The sequence below is a fragment of the Theropithecus gelada genome, chromosome 18, assembly GCF_003255815.1.
Source record: "Theropithecus gelada isolate Dixy chromosome 18, Tgel_1.0, whole genome shotgun sequence".
Classification (NCBI taxonomy): Eukaryota; Metazoa; Chordata; class Mammalia; order Primates; family Cercopithecidae; genus Theropithecus; species Theropithecus gelada.
This window is the reverse complement of record NC_037686.1, coordinates 32492791-32511646: the sequence shown is the minus strand read 5'-3', so window position 1 is coordinate 32511646 and position 18856 is coordinate 32492791. Positions and strand designations below refer to the sequence as shown.

Below are 18856 nucleotides of genomic sequence, written 5' to 3'. Positions count from 1 at the left end.
ATTGAGAAGTTTTCAGATACAGGTAGGCAAGTGATGGTACAAGGAACTTTTTTTAGATCGAAGTAAGAAATGCAGATTCAAAAGAAAATTACTGGGAATTCATCACAGGAGTTTATAGGGCACTATGTGATATTATTTAAAAATATCACCACTTCTTGTGATGAGGTTGTAAGAAAGCAAGAAGAAAAGTGCAGAACCCACTGAAAAGTTTCTTCTCAATGTGTAGGGGAAAGATAGTGGTGGTTTTCGCCAGAGTGCTAGACATAAATAGACTTGTAAAAATTCCAAAATATCTTTTGGAAATGAAGATAAGAGATATTTCTTTGGAAACTGAATTTCGTTTTTGTAATGATGTGTTTGAAATACCTATTTTTCAACATGCAGGTAATATATATTTTGGTTAAAAGTTAAATGATAGAATTTTGAGTATTAAAATTAAATTTGATCAAAGTCAAATATCAATATAATTATTGGATATAAAAAATAAATTTAGAATTGTGTCAAAATCGTATATTGCTACAATTTTTAAATTTCAGTTCTTAATTTTTTAAAGTTTGAATTTAGATGGCAATTATAAATATTTGCCTAATTTGAAGTGATATTACTGCAGGAGTAAGTTTTTGTTGTAGATGATTTTACTCTAATTTTTAACATTTTTTTCTTATTTTTATAAGGAGAATTTACTTGCAATGATAATTCATTATAATTATTTAGTTTTTTCTCTTTGTTGATATTTTGAGAAAGTGGGTTCGAAATTTTGCCTTTCATTCAACCTCCATAAGATGCAAAGTATTTCAAAGACGTTATTTTTAAAGACTCGTGTCCTAAATATAATAAGGTAATTTTAATTGTGTGTACTTTTAATGATTACACAGTGTTTAATATCATAATATTGAATCTGCTAAATATTTTATAAACATCAGAATTGTGATGAAATCTGATTTTGATCATTCTGTTTTATACTACTTTTTAATTTGTATAGTTAGTTTTTTGGCTCAAAAGATGTTATATTTTGTTCTAAAATTATGTAATCAAAACAACCTCTTATTATGTATATGAAATGTTAATTGGTTAATGTATTTAACTATTTCAAATTTCTTAAAATTTTACATAAAAGTGATCGTTTTCAAAATCAATATTTATTATAAGGATTTTACAGTTACATTAATGAATATAAAATAAGTTCAAGTAACGTACCAAGTACACAAGATTCAGTAAGTATATTTTTAGATACTATAGATTTCAGATATTGACAAAAATTCAAATTACATTACTTCTTTATGTTAGTAACAGATAGAAATAAAGATAGGTATATTATGTTTTCACCAGTACATGAATGATGATAACTTATACAATCACCTGATAATTCTCTGCACATATGATCAAGTGTGCCAGAAAGAAGGTTGAAATATATAGCTATTCAACCTTTTAAAGCCCAAATTAAAACATATAGATAATACATTATGGATGTGTTTTTTATTAAAAAGAAATAAGACTCAATGGGTACAAATTCATGGGTTCCAAAAAAGACAAATAACTAATGAATAAATATATATTTTTATATTTAAAGAAATCAGTTTTTGATTAACCAATCAACTCTTCTCCCAAATACTTTGGTTAATAGGGTTTCTACGCTATTCTGGAGCTTACTGGAGAATTAATAAATGCAACACAGTGATTCTTCTTCCTCTTGCTATAGCCACATAAACATATGCTAATAAATATGTTAAAGAGAGACTCAAAGAAAATATCGTTCAGTTTCTCTTGGATAATCTCTTACCTATCCTCAGTTTACCCTGCCACAAGCTCAAGATTGTTGATTAGTGTGCTCTCCCAAATGTGAAGTTTGTCCTGTTCCCATGTCCTCATAAGGCCAATATTCTTGGGGGAGATAACTACATATATTGCATAGGTTTTAAGATAGGTGATGTCAAACAGATTATCCAGTTATTTTTATTTATGTCTTAAGCCTTAGTTGAGGATGTTGCCTTGTACTTGAGCAGGTAGGACTAGGGGTTAAATATTACAGGCCCTGTTTCACATCTTATAAAACATAGTCAAGTTCATATCACACTGATGGAACCTTAAGATCTGGGAGGTCAAGACAGAAGCTAAAAATATCCCTGACCTCCAATTTGACTTTACCAAAGTTTGACATGACCGACAGTAAATTGAATGCAGTGTTTCACCTAGTTGTTTGACAGCTCATAGTAAGCTATAAATTCTGCAGAAACCCCAATTTCTGTTATCTCAAATATATGATTACAGTGTAGAAAGTGATAGGACCCTACCATCATGCTATTTCATGTGAAGAGAGAGTATGTATCTGGAAACCCACGTGCACTCACACATACAAACAACAACAACAACCAAAAAAACCCTTTATGTGTGTTTACATTCTAGTTTAAAAGATTAAAAGATTCAAGACCGGGAGCAGTGGCTCATGTCTATAATCCTAGCATTTTGAGAGGCCTAGACCTGAAAATCACTTGAGGCCGGGAGTTCAAGATCAGCCTTAGTGAACATAGCACTACCCTGTCTCTACAAAAGAATTAAAAATTAGCTGGATGTGGTGGGGCCTACCTGTAGGCCCAGCTCAGCTACTTTGGAGGCTGAGGCAGGAGGATTGCTTGAGCGTAGGAGTTTGAGGCTGCAGTGAACCATGATTGAGCTACCGCACTCCAGCTTGGGTAATAGAGCAAGACCCTGTCTCTAAAAGCAAGTAGTTACGCTGAATTTTTGCAGAAAGCTTTTATTCGAGCTTGCAGAAAGATAATTAACTAATATTTCTACTTTTTAGCTCATGCCTGAAATATAATTGTTCAGAAAATATTTTTTCAACTGACAATTTTATTTTGTAAAAACAACTGTTTTTTGAAACGTCAAGAAAAAAGAAATGTAATTTGTTTCTTCCTCTGTTTTACTTAGGATCAGTTTATGTCATTGAAATATGTAGTTTGTTTCTTCCTCTCTTTTACTAAGGATCCATTTATGTCGTTAAGTAAACACCTGATAATAAGTCTTTTTGTAAGCTTGGAAGTGTGCTGGAAAGAATGTGATCCACAGAGACACATACTGATGGGAAATTACAAGGTTTGTGGAAGAGTATTGATGTGTCCTGTCTCGGTGAATTCTCTTTAGTAGTTGGTCATCAATGTACTGAAGTGCCTTGAGAAATTTTCTCAAACTTCTCTTTGTAGATTTCTGTCTGATTAGCTCCAGACACTTGGACTATTACTGCAAGATAGTTCTCTAGTTATTCATGCTGACCATGGCATGCATTAATCATGTGGTGAGGGACAGAAGTTATTATTAAGTGACAGCTTTGGAAGATAATAGAAAGATAAAATGTTACATCTTGGATTATCCTGTGTCCAGGAACTACCGTCTTCCTATTCTCTATCTCAGAGCCTGCATGATATGGGGTGGGGATGGAGGTGGGAACAGAAGCACCTAATAAGGTGAAGAAGTAAAAGAGATAAGTGGCAATATTACTTCATGTACAAGCAAACGACAATTCAACCCAATCTCTCAACCTTGGTTCCTTCACTTTTTCCTTCCTGCTCTGTATTTTTTCTTCCTTCCAGGAATCCTAGGTTGAATCCAGTGCTTTTCACCTTAATTTCACTGTTCTTTAACTTGTACAAAGTATTCAATTTCAAATCCTCCCAGGGTATTGATTTTTGATAGGTCAATTATAGGCTACATATGGATTTATTTTTTATCAGGATAAACACCACGGCTAGAAACATACAGTCTCTTTCTAAATGTGTACTTTCCAGGGAAGTCAGAGGTTACGTTTAGTATGGGTTTCTCACGTGAAAACTTAGTTAAGCTTTAACTCATAAAAATATTTACTTTCAATGATCAAGTAAACTGGAGATTCTTTCTGAAGCTGTCTCATGCCCTTGCATTGGGAAGCAAATGCATTCTTTGTACAGCAAAGATGAACAATATAATCCATTTCCTTGTTCTTTGTCATAAAATTATGAGCACCACAGTTAAGTCCAGAAAATATCATATTCCATATGCATTAGACTTGTTAAAAAGATTGCATCCATGGGTATTTTTTGGTACAAGTTTGCTAAGAAAAATGAGCCTAAGGTCTTTTAACATTCATAATGGAAAACATAGATAAATTACATAATATTGTAAGCACTGTAAAGCAGGTAAAAATAATGGCCATATATATTCTCTACTTACAAAGTAAAAGTGAAGGAACAAGTTCCCTTTAGGGGAAGCCCAACCCACTGGTAAGAAGGATTTTCAAAATATTTTACATAATATTGAATGCTTTTATTAAGTATTATTTTTACTAGACACAGTTGTTGCATAAAATGAGTCTTTTTCTGTGGACACAGGAACGTCTAGCTGGTCCAGAATATTCTGGATGCAATTGTTGGCAGGATCCCAACAGACACAGAATTAATTACTCATGTACTGTATAAAAAATGAAGTTAGATATCAAGAAGTTCTTAGTATTTAATAGTGGTTGATTTATGCTCCTTTAGGTGTCTTAATTTTAAAGAAAATATTAAAAAAAGGAACAGTTAATATGTTTGACTTAACTTTGGAAAATTAGTACTCTTATGTACATTAGGACTCATATTCTATTTTAAAGGAAAAGAAAAATTCTTGAAGGCAGCTGTTGTTAAAAGACTAAAGTTTAGTTTTAACCTAAGGATATAATCAGTACTTAGAAAAAAATATTTATCTACAGAAATGTATCACATAGTTATTTCTAATAATAAAAATTGAAAGAACACAAAAACATGATAAGAACAGATTGGTTTTAAATTTGCATTCACATGATGGCACTAAAAGTATTTTTGCAGAATGTAAAATGAAATAAAAAAGTATTTGGTATATTGTTAAGCATGGGAAAAGAAGTTACCCATAAGTATATCAAGATTGGCCCAAATTTCTTTTCTTTTCTTTTTTGTTTTTTGTTTGTTTGTTTGTTTTGTTTTGAGAGTCTCTGTCACCCAGGCTGGAGTGCAGTGGCATGATCGCAGCTGGTTGCAACCTCTGACTCCTGAGTTCAAGCAAATCTCCTGGCTCAGCCTAGGAAGTAGCTGGGATTACAGATGCCCGCCACCATGCCAGACTAATTTTTGTATTTTTAGTAGAGACAGAGATTCACCATTTTGGCCAGGCTGGACTCAAACTCCTGACCTCAAGTGGTTCACTCACCTTGGCCTCCCAAATGGATGGGGCCCCAATTTCATGTTAAAAACACACAGAATGAAAAAGAAAATATATTTTAGATAATACATGCATATTTCCACAATGGTTATTTCAAGGTGGTGAGATAACAAGTGAATTTTTTCCATTGTCTATATGCGTTCCTTTATGTTCCAAATTGAGTACAATAACTCATATCAGTTTTATAATAAAAAAGTAAGATAATTTTGAAAGAGTAACACATAAAAATACACCCTTAGAAGTCCATCTTTACTACCATTCATTTCCATTTATCTAGATGTTTTAGGAGGCCCTAATTTTTCCTTTCTGTACTATAGGGCAATTATGTGAACAATTTCTTTCCATTTTTTCCTTTCCATACTGTAGGGCAATCCAATCAGATTGCTCCATTAATTTACTCAAATCCTACCATCTTGTGGCTGTTTATGAAGAGACATTTTAATTGCAACTAATGAGAAGAGAATTGCAAGGGGAAGAGCAAAGTGAATGGAGAGGATATCAGAGGAGAGGAGAAAATTAAGGAGAATAACAAAATAAGAGAGTTTAATATGACTTTGGAAACCAAGACTTTGTTGTGTCCATTGAAAAACACTCATTTTATGCAGCGACTGCATCTACTAAAAATAATAATTAACTAGAGCGTTTTATATAATGTTAAGGATTTTCAAAAAAAATCTTACTAATGGGTTCAGCTTTAGAGTTAGATACTTGAGGGAACTTGTTTCTTCACTTCCATTTTGTAAGTACAAAAGAAGACATGGTCCCCAGAAATTAATGGCACTGCTCAGGTCCTTCAACTGCCCAATCAGTATGATTTGCCTCTAGTCATGTCTATATTTTACACTGAAGAATGAGGCAAAAGTAACTCCACAACCATGTTCTGGCAGCATCAGTTTTATTAAGAAGGTTTGTTGTATTTGGGTTTTAACTCGCCTCTATCAACAGAAACCAGCATTTTTTCATAATAGATTTTTCTCATCCAGGCTTATACCAGGATAAGCCAGAAAAATTAAACTGAGAATTTCTATCTAAAAGTAAATATTACTAGAACCTTGGATAGAAATCTTCAGTGTACCAAGAACTGTGCTTGGTACACCTTTCTAGCCTCCAGCTTCAGAGCTTTGATTTCTATTGCATCTGTTGCTACACAGGCTTTCAGGACTGAAAATGATCACTGCCGGGGACTACAATGCAACATGGACATGGCCAGAGATCTCTTTGTTTGTGAAAAAGGAAAACTTACATCAGCACAGGCTTACAAGAATTTGAATTATAAGAATAAGAAAATGCTAAAAATGTCCAAGGAATATTTAGCATTAAAATAATCTTCATAAAACAGAAAACAAGATTAAAATATAACATATATTTTGAATATATTGACAGACCTTGCTTCTGTCATATGATAAGTGACCAAAAAAGGTATGTGGTGCAGAAAAATGAATAACATAGTATCTGAAGCTAATTTTTAATGGCAGATATAAATGAAAAACAATTACAGCAACAGCAAATACAATCAGCGATACTGAAGAGGAAATGAACAAGATTAAAAAAGGGGATCAACATGGAATATGGATCACTAGATCATGCAGTACAGTCCAAAATGATTTTGTTCTGTAGAAGAAATATTGAGGAGGAGGAGGATGAGGAGGAGGAAAAAAAGGAGAAGGAAGAGTCACTACTAATAAAAATAAAATAATTATGTGCTTACCAAACATGGTTTATACTTAAATGTATTAAACAGAGAGAATTATCCTCAATGTAAGAGCAAAATGAGGGCAAGTGTGATCACGATAGTGGGAAAGTGAAGAAAACTTAATTCACAAATTGAGAGGCACCAGTTAAGATTTAATCACAACAAATACTAAATTAAGTAATAGGGCTACATGAAGATAAACAAATAAGTAAATATTAAGTGTAATAAAAGAATAAGCAAAAATGGAAATATAAATATTATAAGGACAATGTCATAATGGAAAAGAAACACATGATGCAGATATACATTTACTTAACCTATATGAATCAAAAACATTTGATAATGTAGAAGGTAAAAGCCATTTAAAAATGTGAAGCTAAACAGAAACAAAATTGTATCAAATAATGTTAATTCATACCTATACATATATTCATTACATCAGCGTAATTACAGATATATCAGGCAATCTTTTCAGTTGATGTTTTTCTTTTCGAACATTTTCTTTCACCTTCCCTTTTCTTCTCATATTAACCCTATATATCTCCATTCACATTATTCACCTTATTATCCATGCTGGAAAAAAAACTATTCATATCAAAGATTGTTTTCTTTAACAGTTGCATGATATTCTATAGTAGATATGTACCATAATTTACCCAGTCATGAACATATTGATGATTGTTTCTTTTGCCTGTTTTTTTTCTTCTGTGTACAATTTTGCAACAAAAAACTTAAAACATATAACTTTGATGTATTTTTATTATTTCTGACAATCTTAGCGGTAGGATTAATGAATATATTTTTTTCGAGTGTTTAGTATACTTATCTGATTGCATTCCAAAAAGGCTGTTTCAATTTAAATATCCACAAGCCATTTTCCCCACCTGCAATAAGTGTTATTGCTCTTTTGAAATTTTTCCCAGTCTGATGGTTGTAAAATAATAACACATTTATGTTTGCATTTCCCCAACTACCACTGAGTTTGAGTTTTTGTTTTGTTTTGTTTTGCCATTTGGATTTGCTCCTTTATGAATTTTATCTTGATATTACTTGATGTTATTCTTATTCTATAGCTGACAGTGAAGCTATATTATAGATCCTAATCCTTTGTCTAAACCTTAAATTGGAATTATCTCCCTAAAGTGGAAATGTATCTATTCAGGCTTTTAAACTTTTTATAATAATATTTAAATTTTCACAGTTAAATATTATATAGGCTTTCTTTGTTAGTTTCTGGGTTTGCAGTTTTTTGGTTTTTTTCTTTTTTAAGAAAATTACTTACATCTCATATTATCAGATCTTGTTGGAACAATTTTATTGTTTTACATTTTACAGTTATCCATCCAATCTTATTAAATTGTGTTTACTGTATGACATGAGATGGATAACCTGTTTTGTTTTCGTATTATTTTCATCCTGTTCTATTTTCAAGATTGATCATTTGTGCCAGCATAATTTATACTACCTTTTTCATATCATAATATATCATAGATACATATTTATATGTAGAATATTATATGTTAAACCAACAGTTCTCACATATTTTTCTGTAAAGGACCTGATAGTAAATAATTTTTATGCTACATGATCTTTAACACAAAGACTCAATTCTGATATTATATCATGAAAGGAGCTATGGGATATATACAAATAAATGAGCACATTGTGTTCCAATAAAACTTTATTGATGAATACTAAAATATTAATGTCATACAATTTTTATTTTTCATGCTATATTTCTCTTCTGGTACTTGTTTTTCAATCAATGAAAAATGTGAAACCCATACAAAAACAGGTAAAAAGCAGGAAGTGGACCATGACCATGCTATGCCAACCCTAAGAATATATTCACCAAACCTATGACAATATCATGTTGATTAGATCACAATGGCTTTGCAGTGTGCTCTGGTATCAGATAAGGCCATTCCTCCAAAGACAGATGGTCTTTTATTTCTACTTTTCTTGGTTATACTGGGGAATTGCAATAACATTTTTTCATTGCAAAATAAAATAAAATATTTATATATTTATATATTAAGTTTGGAAACATTTACTCTAATATTTTGTTAATTTATTAAAGAACATTAAGTTCCCATTTGTTTAGAACTTATTTTTAACCCATCAAAAATCATAGTTTGAATATATATATTTTTTCAAATTATCTACAAAAATATTCCCTTCATTTGTGCTCCTCTGTATTTACATAATAGGAAAATTATTGATCTTGTATTCATCAATCTTCCCAAATTCATCTCTTAATATTAGCATTCCTTTAAATGCAAATATATTATCAAAATAAAGAAATATATGTTCCTCTTGAATGCTTATATCAACTGTTTCATTTTCTTATATTATTATATTTACTAGACTCCCCCAAGTCAACATTTAATAACATTGTACACTAGTCATACCAATACCAATCTTATTTGTGATTTTAATTGATCACTGTTTCACTCTTTAGGAGAATATTTTCTGTAAAATTTTGTTATTCTGATTTTATTGTTTTTAAACAATTTTATTTTATTCAAATTCTATAGATTCCAATGTTTTATTAGAATGGTATTTTTTTTTTCAGTTGTTTTTTCAGCATCTATTAGAATTTTCTCTTTTAATTAGTTAACTTAATGGCTTATTTCAATAGGTAGGTATATTCACTGAAAGGAGGCTCAGAAGGAATATTCAAAATTTGAAGAGATGGCCTGTGGAGATATGTGAAGCAAGGAGAGGAGAGGCTGCTTCTGCTCAGCAAGTGTTATTTGAACTATCTATGTTCCTACTTCTTTAGGAGCTGTGAGTTAGGTAAAGAAGTGTGAAGAGTCCTCCCTGCCCTTGAAGCAGGGAGCATACCAGCATTTGCCATCCTTTAGGCAGCAAAGACTAGGAAAGAGGGAGGCATCAACCAGGTGAAAAGATAGGCTGTTGACTGTCTTGCTCTTGCACTATATAACCCACTTGGGAAGACCCACCATACCATTAACTACTCATGAACTTGCTATAGGCTCAAAAGCTGCACCTAAGCCATATTGGGTAAGTAAAGAAAATACATAAATAAATAAAACACAGGTTTTAAAAAAAAAGAAACAAATTTTCCTAAGTGTAAAGTGAAAAGAACTAAAGTATATCCAAAAGATATGGTCTCTAGTAAAACAGTCACTAAAATAATAGGTCAGATAACAACTAGAAAATATATATTATGTAGAACAATTAAGAAATCTTTCTGCAAGGCACAACATTCTGTGAGAAATATAAAATTTGATTTTCCAAGTGAAACATTTAGTGGCTGAAACATGGGGAAGATAGTTACTGTTGAGGTGTAGTTAGATGTGTGCAAAAACAAGTAGTAGAAATATCCCTGTATTAGTCTATTTCATACTGCTGTAAAGAACTGCCTGAGACTAAGTGATTCATAAAGGAAAGAGATTTAATTGACTCATAGTTTAACAAGGCTTGGGAGACCTCAGGAAACTTACAGTCATGGTGGAAGGTGAAAGGGAAGCAAGGCACCTTCTTCACAAGGCAGCAGAAAAGGGAAGTGCCTAGTGAAGGGGGAAAAGCACCTTATAAAACCATAAGATCTCATGAGAAATCACTATCACGAGAACAGCATGGGGGAAACTGCTTCCATGATCCAATCACTTCCTACCATGCCTCTCCCATGACACGTGGGGATTATGAAGAATGCAATTCAAGATGAGATTTGGGTGGGGAAACAGCCAAACCATATCAAGCTCAAAGCAGATAGGTGAAGAGATATGAAACTCATAAAAACTGTGAAGAAAAAGCAAGAGACCTGGAAGATAAAGCTGGAAGACCCTTCCATGAGCATTATAGGAGTTCTGGAAAGCAAGGAAAAAAACAATAAAAAACTGGAAGAGAAGCTTTAGTAATAAAAATAACATGTTGGAGGTAGGATAGGGAGAGCCATTTCAAGTTCAGAAGACAAGTGGAAATAAAGAGGAGTGTGGAACTTAAATGGTCCAATACTTAGTAGAGAATACTTTGAAAACACACATAAATTTCTAAAAAGGAAAGCACAGAAGTACAGTTCTTGAAACAATGCAAAAACAGCTCCCATACAAACTGGGTAACCAATCCAAGTTAATATATCATCAGGAAGATCTAAAAAAGAACAGGCTTTCTTTTCGTTTGCCATACTGATTAAAGGTAGTACATGATTCTTCAGTGAAATAGAATTGGACATTATTGCAGATATATTTTTATTAAGCTGTATATTTTCTTAGAGATAAGGATATTTAGAAAACACAATGATGTTCTCATTAAAAAGCAGCAAAATTTGACAGTTTGTTTATCTGAACATAAATCTTGAATCTACCTTCAGTTCTGTATGTTTGTTTAAATCTTTGAGTATATGAAGCCTGCAGGCAAATGTGGCTCAATTCCTACACCCAATTTCAATTGCTCAAATCCTGGCCTGTCTCACAAGCTGTGAGGCCCCATTTGTTTAAAAAGCAGAAATAAGACAATGATCATAATGCTTAAAATTAAAAACAGATGACAATATTTAAATACGCAAACAAAAAATAAAACTGAAAATAAATACACAACAAAAGTAATAGAAATACAATGATAAAATTCTACATTATTACCCACAACAGTAAAAATTAAATCAATATAAAAAGATTTACGACAGCCAAAGCTGTTCATGGAAGGAAAGGCTTTTAAATATCTTCATTACTAAAATAAAAAACAAGTAATTATTATAGATTTGTTTTATTTAATAAACAAAACATATTTTAAAATGAAAATTACTTCTTTTAAAAAAATAGAAGATCAGGGTACATTGGCTCACACCTGTAATCCCAGCAATTTGGGAGCCAGAGGTGGGTGGATTGCTTGAGCCCAGGAGTTTGAGACCAGCCTGGGCAACATTGCGAAACCCCGTCTCCACTAAAAACACAAAAGTTCGCTGAGTGTGGTGGTGCATGCCATAGTCCCAGCTACAGGAGGCTGAGGTGGGAGGATCGCTTGAGGCTGCAGTGAGCTGTGGTTGCAACACTATACTTCCAGTCTGGATGAGAGAGCAAGAACCTGTCTTAAAAAAATAAAATAAAAAAAAAAATTAGAGCTCAGAACAAGAATAAAATTAAATTTATCCAAATGTTAGTTTTTAAAAGGACAAAATAAAATAATAAACTATAGCAATTTAATCTATTTAAAATTTTATGCAATTAGAAGTGAGCACAACTGATAACTTTCATGAAAAAGAAAATGCTATGTGTGAATATATACTAATTAATATGCATTTCTCATTACAAAATGAAAATGACTGAGAAAGCCATTAAATTTTAAAGAACTATTCTAATCAAAGCTTTTAAGAAATTCCAATTATTTTACTGACAAATTATGCTAAACTTCTAATAAGCAGGTACTACATATGGTATATAAACTATTCATCACATTAAATAATGGAGAGGTTTAAATTAATTCTTAAAAACAAACAAGGCAGATTCTATAACTTGACAATGTTTGCCTCAAACCAAAAACAATGGACCAATCTCAGTTTGGAAAACAGATGTAAACAAACAAACAATTTAATAGGAAATACAAATTAATGACATACATATAACAGCCCAGCTGCATTACATAGTGTTTATGTAAAGAAAAAAAGATAGCTTTGCAAAAACAAGAAAAAAGATACACACAATTATGACGTTTGCTTAGTATTTAAAAAAAATTCTCATAAATGCAATAATGCATGATTATTTGAGAGCATAGAGATTTGGGCCTGCCTCAAATCTTACCCCACATTTAAGAAAGAATCACTTTCACAGAACAGTGTGGTCTGATCAGAATAGAGTTGTTTCCCCAGAGCTTCCCAAATCATTTTGTGCCATTAAAATGTTCTATGACCCAAAACTATTGCAGAATATTATTGGTACTTTATATTTACATAGAATATAAGTTCTTCCACGTTGACATTCATTTTACATCTATTATTTCAATGGATCAACACATAACTAAAGGACTGACTGCAAATCATACTGATTTTGATAGATTAGAGAACTGAGATGTTAACAAGCTCACCTACAGTTAGGAAATTGCTGATGTGGGGTAGATTCACTACTACTACTATCTAGTTTCCATGTGTTAGCTGCCAACCAAGTATGTTCCATGCTTTATTTCACCAACCTTCCAAGAGGCTATTTCCCAGAAATCAAGTCTCCAGAATCACATTTTCCAGAATCACATTCTTCACCAAGGTTTTTCTAACAGTTCCACATTTCCTCCCCTCCTTTCCCCTCCCTCCCTCCCTCCCTCCCTCCCTTCCTTCCTTCCTTCCTACCTCTGTGCTGCCTTTCTTTTACATCAACATTTAGTTGTCTTTATTGTTTGAGTTGCCTCTTTATTTCTTTGGATAGAGCTGAGCACATTGCTTCTCATCATAGCTGTGGAAAAAAGTGAATAATAAACATAATTATACTCATTTTTATGATACATTAAATAATAAGAATAAAAGCTAATATTTATGTACTGATAACTTTATGTCCACATCAGAATGTGAAGACAGAGATTTTCTTGTCTAGTATCAAATCCTTGATGCTTAGGGCAGTGCTTGTCCCACAGTAGATCTAGTAGGAAATACATTTGACTAAATGAACATACTCTGCTAAGTATTATACATAGATTATTTAATTTAGTTTTTAAAATATCTCTATAAGGTGTTTATTGTTATCCTTATAGTATAGATATTCCAGGTTCAGTAATTTGCCCAAGGCCACAGTTTTCTTGAGAGACAGAATTAAGATTCAAACTCCTGTTCATCTTAGTGCATAAGTTTAACCTCTAGGCAAGTTTGCGCTATGTATAGTAAATCCTGGCATTAGCTAGCGACGTTTATGTTTTAACGTACTACACCATGAGTGCCTTTGTGGGGGAGCACCTTCTGTGATTTCTCTCTCTTTGTCCCCTGTACCCATAGTTGCTATCAGGCCAGCTGTTGTGAATTGACATCAGCTGTCAGCCTCCCAGCTTGTTTTGCTTAGGGCAGCCTCTTAACAGGGAAAAAGAAAAATAAGGGGAGGTGCGAGTGAACAGAACCACATTAGCTACCAAGGTCTCTGTTAGTGACCATGTCCTTCCATACCTTCTCTTCTTCCTCTGATCTAGTGCATTGCCTGGTTCTTGCTTCCTGGAAAAGTGTTTACCCTGGAACCTGGGAGTTTCTACTAGGAACAGACCATTTGTCTAGATCTGTTTCTAGCATCCTCCCTGTTCTCCTTCATCTTCTCAGACTCAGCATTCCTACAGCCCTAATCTTTGCTTCTGTGAACACTTCACTTTTTCCTTTGTTGTAACTTTTCTCCTGGCCATTCAACTTGCTGCTCTATGCACTTGCATATGACAGTCACATTTCGTGCACCCCAAGACATTTACTCTTGTCATTAGCATTGCCACTGCTCAAAATCTTCCACAACAATTCCTCCATGGGTGGAAGGATATTTTGGGAATGCCAGCTAGTAATTAAGATGCAAAGCTGATCTCACAGCAAGGTGAATAAGAATGCCATATATTAAATACATTTCCACAGGGCTCTGGTGGTCATGCCCACTTTCCCTGGTATCTCTCTTTTGCCACTCTGTGTCTGTCTCACCCCTTCCCTCAGGCCTGTAATTTCTGTCCTTTTCACCCTCAGCAACAGGATGGGACTCCATAGGGAGTTTGCCCTTAATAGATCGAAGGCTTGTGAATGTGAAGTAAAAGAGAGGCCTGCAGATTGCTGATAAACTTGCTTTATATTAGAAAAATTACCTTGGAAATGTCCGCTTTTCCTAATGCTTCCACTGCTTGTTGTACATGACAGGCATTTGCACTGTGAGACCGCAGTATCGTGAACAGATGGTGCAGCGCCACTCTTGGTCATGAGGGACGGTTTCCTAACAAAAGAGATTTTGTTCTCCCCTGTATTTCTCTTGCATATTGCAGGCTTTTCCCCCCTCATCCTTTCCTTTATTTTTTCTTGGACAACATATATAGCCTTGGCCACAGCTTCATGGCATTTTGCTCATTGATCAGCATTAGCTCAGAACTAATAATAAATTTCTTTTCATTTCCCCCCACTGGGAAGCATTAGGGTTATGGCCTTGGAAAGTAAGTCACACCAGCTGGGTTATCTCTGTTGTCTGTGCCTCTGGTGGCAGGGTGTCATCATGAGGATGCATTTATGAATCCCAGAATTGTTATTCAGGTGTTTTTTTTTTTTTTTTCCCACCAGACAGTGCCTTGTAGTACCACGGAGCAGGTGTGTTACTCTACAGCAATGATTATAGGGAAGGAAGCCACAGCTATGACCTTTGAGGTTGAATGAGCTAGAAAAGAATTTAGTTTTATGGAGAATGTTTCATGCTTAAGATTCTTCAAACAGCTTTAAATATAATGAGTTCAGCATTGATAGCCTAGAAACTGGGAAAGCAAATAAAGTAACCTCCCAAAATTTAAATGTGTTTTACTTGTAACTGGTGATTTTAGAAGGTATCTCTACAATATTATTTACTTTTAGAACAGAGATTGTCTTCTGAGCCCCCCTAGTTATCTGTTTTCTGATAAGTACTGAAGAATGTATTAATTTTCCAAACATAGTTTATAGATATTAAGATAGCTGTATATCCATATAACAATGCAGTCAGCTGATTGCCAAAAAGTCTGTGTGAACATCCATCCCAAACAATGGGAGCCAGCATTCCTTAGCATTTACCCAGGAAAACTGTACTTCAGACTTCATGGAACAACTGGCATTGCTAGTTTTTTGTTGTTGTTTGCTTGTTTGTTTTGAGGGGCATTTGGGAGGAGGTTTCTGATAAAGACTGGAAAACATGCTAGATAAATTGTAAAAAAGCTGTAACACTGGCATTGCTAGTTTTTAAGCTTATTTATACTTTGCTCACAACACGGATGTAGCAATAATGATCGTTTCTATCATTTTAGTCATCATAGTATAGAGATTTTGGTCATTATCTAGCTTATTGAGACTCTGAGGGTTAAGTGACATCAAAATTCAAATGCAGTTTTGTGGCACAGGTTGAAAAATCCTCCAAAGACTTCGGCTTCAGCTCTCTCTCCTCTAGGTCTCCTTCTCTCTGTTCATTTTTTCTCTTCCCCTACGTCCACTACTTGGTACTGTTCTCCAAATTACCAACAAGTGGACAGAATGGAGCATGGAGAGCAGGATAAACCATGTATTTCTTTCTTTGTTTTTGTTTTGTTTTGTTTTTTGAGAAAGAATCTTGCTCTGTCACCCAGGCTGGAGTGCAGTGGTGCAATCTCACCTCACTGCAACCTCCGCCTCCCAGGCTCAAGCGATTCTCCTGCCTCAGCCTCCTGAGAAGCTGGGATTACAGGCTTGGGCCACCACACCCAGCTAAATTTTGTGTTTTTAGTAGAGACAGGGTTTCACTATGTTGTCGAGGCTGGCCTTGAACTCTTGACCTCAGGTGATCTGCCTGCCTTGGCCTCCCAAATTACTGGGATTACAGGTGTGAGCCACTGTGCCCAGCCTGAAACATGTATTTCTTTAAATAGGAATAATAATAATTAATTGATGTTTTGGTTGCTTTGAGTGTTAAAGAATCAGCGAACTGAAAATTTGGTTAAGCTGGGCATGGTGATTCATGTCTGTAATTCCAACACTTTGAGAGGCTGAGGTGGGAGAATCCCTTGAGCCCAGAAGTTCGAGACCAGTCTGGGCAACATAGGGAGACCCCCATCTCTATAAAAAATAAATAAATAAAGTAAAATAAATAAAGAGAATGGTCATACTGGGCAGATAAAAATGCAGAACACCCAGAATAAAGAAAATAAAAAAGAAAATAACAAAAAAGAAAATTTTGTTTTAAAGTTCTGAGTTTCTATTTATTAGGCATATTAAATGGGCTTGACCTAATTATATAGTATGCAACATTTATATATTACCAGTCACAATAGTAGGATGTAGAAGAAATTGCGGAAATACTTATACTCCAAGATAAATCTTGGTTTTTGGCAGTTTGGGGTGTTTAAGATGTCCTAAAGAAAAATAAACATAGTGCTATATTAGTTGTCTTGGTAGAGAGAGGAAACGGTTCTGATCATCTAAACCAATATATTGTGTGCTCTTAATTCTCATCCAACTTTGGAATGTCTGTGAGAATGCTTTAATTACAGATTTTCCTTTTTAGACATGTTTTTCTTGGACAAACAATGAAATTCGTTTGCATTAGATAAGTAAACATCAAGTGACCACAGGGGCAGACCCAGCTTGGCATTATATTTTTGCTGCTGATAAACCCATATGCACAAATGAGTTTTGATACTACACAAATAAATGAGGATCGCATATAAAAAAAATTCAGGTAAAGCACATTTTTAGAATGGGGACATAGGGGAATAGCAAGGAGAAAAGCCAGAGACACAGAAATGTGTCAGTATCTCCTTAATATATCTGGGAAGACTTCATGGAGGCAGAAAAGAAACAAAAAAATTGTCATCTATCTGACTTTTCTTCCTTTCCCTCATGGAATAATGAAGTCAAGGCCTACACAAACATGACTTTTGATAAGGTTAGTAACCAGAAGATCTAAGAATCTTTGTGTCACTAAGTTTGCTGTTGTCAGCAGCCTATGATATGAGCTCTAATTCAGCAGTTGGATATGCTTCAGGATTTGTTCCTTAAAGGAATGGCAGCCACCAAACATCTCATAATTAAATTACAGAAGCCTGGAAGTTTATAAAGCCTGTTAGAGTAGGCTTGGACAGCTGAAGACAGGCAAATAGGAAGCTAGAAGAGATTTTTATCGCAAGAATTAAAAAAGGAAATGTGACAGAATGCCAGCTCCATCTTTCCTACCGTGTGACAGAGAGTGCCTGAGTTTTCAAAATGAAAGATCGAGAAAGATATCCCAGAATTTCTCATTTTCAATCCTATGTATGAATTGAGCTTTTTGCTCATTTATAATGGTTCCTATAACTGCCTTTCCTCCTCTATTTCCTATAAAATTGCACTATGAACACCTGTCATACCAATTAAATTAAAGAAAAAAAAAGAAAAAGCTAATGAATGCCTCCACCATTCTCCTACAGTCCCAAGCCAGAAAACTTGAAAATCATTATTAAGCACTTCCTACGCCTTCCTAAATGCTTCCGTAATGTTCAACTGATCTAGCCAACTCAGATATGAGATATCTAAGATCAGTGGGAAACTTTTTGAAAGAGGCAGATACTTAAAGAAAGGTTTAGAATGTAAGTTACGCGCGCGCGCGCACACACACACACACACACACACACCACTGCTCGTTTATTTTTCTGTCATACTCCTATTCTCCCTAACTTTTCCCATTAATTAAGATTTTGTGTTTCAGAATTGAGTTCAGCCAAATTGAAGTTTTCCTGTAGTGACTATGAGAATTTTCTCCATCTTTTTGTGGAGGTTATCCAACACAGAGTATTTTTATTTTATTTCCTATCCACTAACCATGGACTATAGGAAATTTCATTCCATTAAATTTCATCTCTGGAAAATGAACATCTTGATGATAGAAGCTGATTCTGGCAGAATTCATAGATGCACAGCAGAACCTGATGCGACCGAAAGATTCAGTACATCCTACTCAATATGCCTCCTTGGCAGCAATTACAGGCTATCTTCATTTCACGGCCAAAATGGGCCTTGCTTTGCCAATTGAGGACAGGCCATGAAGTAATAGGAAGAGGACAAGGAATAAAGGCACGAGGACTGGGTTCTAACGCAGCTTTGTTTACTAGCTTGGGAATTTCTGAGCAAATTATTGAAATTCATCTGGTCTCAGTTTCCTCACCAGTAAAATAGGTCTAATAATAGCTATTTCATACAATATGTCATTAATTTGTGTACAGTGAAACACTACATAAAGTCTTGTAATTAGTACTATTAATAGAAGTAATAATAGTTTTTTATAGTGTAGAAATAATCTGAGTTAACATTACTTT

The 18856-nt window shown here is 34.1% G+C and overlaps 1 non-coding gene across 1 annotated transcript; it reads right to left on the bottom strand.

Moving 5' to 3' along the window:
• Positions 1-15701: 15701 nt before the first annotated feature.
• On the bottom strand, positions 15702-15763 carry LOC112611743. Its single transcript, XR_003116723.1, has one exon. It is a non-coding gene; the product is annotated as a U7 small nuclear RNA (small nuclear RNA).
• Positions 15764-18856: the final 3093 nt, after the last annotated feature.